The sequence below is a fragment of the Camelus bactrianus genome, chromosome 2 (assembly GCF_048773025.1).
Source record: "Camelus bactrianus isolate YW-2024 breed Bactrian camel chromosome 2, ASM4877302v1, whole genome shotgun sequence".
NCBI lineage: Eukaryota > Metazoa > Chordata > Mammalia > Artiodactyla > Camelidae > Camelus > Camelus bactrianus.
The window spans coordinates 21434206-21436220 of NC_133540.1; the positions used below are offsets into that span (position 1 = coordinate 21434206).

Sequence of the window (2015 nt, forward strand, 5' to 3'; positions counted from 1 at the left end):
CATAACTAGACTTATTGTGGGGATCATATTGAAATGTATAGAAAATTTTAAATATTATGTTGTGTAAGAGGAACTAACATTGTATTGCAGGTCAGTTATATTTCAAAAAGCAATAAATAAATAAAAAAACAAGCTCAAAGGGAAAGAGATCAGATTTGCGGTTACCAGAGGCTGGGGTAAAGGGGTGGACATTTAAAGGTACAAACTTCCAGTTATGAGAAAAATAAGTACTAAAGAGGTAATGTACAACATGATAAATATTAACACTGCTGTATGTTTATATATGAAAGATGTTAAGAGAATAAATCCTAAGAGTTCTCATTACAGATTTTTTTCTATTTCTTTAATTTTGTTTCTATACAGGATAATAGAGATTCACTAAACTTGTGGTAATCATTTCATGATGTATGTAAGTCAGATCATTATGTTGTAGTGCTCGCTCCAGCAGCACATACTAAAATTGGAATGATACAGAGAAGATTAGCACAGCCCCTGCGCAAGGATGACACACAAATTTGTGAAGCGTTCCATATTTTTAAAATGCTCAATATCACTAATTATCAGAGAAATGCAAATCAAAACTATGATGAGGTATCACCTTACACCAGCCAGAATGGCCATCATTCAAAAGTCCACAAATGACAAATGCTGGAGAGGCTGTGGAGAAAAGGTAACCCTCCTTCACTGCTGGTGGGAATGCAGTTTGGTGCAGCCACTGTGGAAAACAGTATGGAGATTCCACAAAAGACTAGGAATAGACTTACCATATGACCCAGGAATCCCGCTCCAGGACATATATCTAGAAAGACTCCAACTTCAAAAAGACACCTGCACCCCAATATTCATAGCAGCACTATTTACAATAGCCAAGACATGGAGACAGCCTAAATGTCCATCAACAATGACTGGATAAAGAAGATGTGGTAATTTATACAATGAAATACTATTCAGCCATAAAAACTGACAACATAAAACCCATCTGCAGCAACGTGGATGTTCCTGGAGAATGCCATTCTAAGTGAAGTAAGCCAGAAAGAGAAAGAAAAATACCATATGAGATTGCTCATAAGTGGAATCTAAAAAAAAAAAAAAAAAATACAAAACAGAAACAGACTCATAGACATAGAATACAAGCTTGTGGTTGCCAAGAGGGCGGGGGTGGGAAGGGACAGACTGGGCTTTCAAAATGTAGAATAGATAAACAAGATTATACTGTACTGCACAGGGAAATATATACGAGATCTTATGGTAGCTCACAGTGAAAAGAAATGTGACAATGAATATATACATGTTTATGTATAAATGAAAAATTGTGCTCTACACTGGAATTTGACACAACATTGTAAAATGACTATAACTCAATTAAAAAAGTTTTAAAAAATAAATAAAAAATAAAAGGTAAAAAAATAATCATTATGTTGTATATCTTAAACGTGTACAGAGTTGTATGTCAATTATATCTCAATCAAACCGTGAGACAGTGAACAAACAAGCCAACAAACTTGCACAATGTGTTATAATGTAATAGTCGTGACATTCTCAATGTCATTATAAATGGGTACAACTAAGATGGTTTGCTTTTCAATTTAATACTTTATTCCTCATTCCTCTGACCTTAATTTTATGAAAATCTCAAAGCTGAACAAAAGAAATTTTTTAAAGGCATACTGTAATATTATTCATTTCTGTTTGCAGTTGTGTACTATATGAGACATTAAATACTCTCAGTAAGTACTATTTACTACGATCAGTCCTGGAACTTGCTGGCCTTGGGGTCCTCACTGTGGTCTCTCAACTCATCTTCTCTGTCTCTCGAACTCCAGTTTTCCATCATCTACTAAAAATCTGATGCAGATTTGTCTACTTTAATAAACAAATAAATATAATAGCATCTAGGGACAATCAAAGGAAATGCAGTGTTTCTTTTTATCCTCAACAGAATTACTAAAATTAACAAGGACGCTGATTAGACACTTGGTAAATGTAGTAATGGCACAGTGTGTATGTTTACAAAA

General features: G+C 34.1%; 1 non-coding gene across 1 annotated transcript; it reads left to right on the forward strand.

Annotated features, from left to right (window-relative positions):
* The first annotated feature begins 434 nt into the window (after nt 1–434).
* LOC123616990 (U6 spliceosomal RNA) lies at nt 435–537 on the forward strand. Its single transcript, XR_006725082.1, has one exon. It is a non-coding gene; the product is annotated as a U6 spliceosomal RNA (small nuclear RNA).
* The last annotated feature ends 1478 nt before the right edge of the window (nt 538–2015 follow it).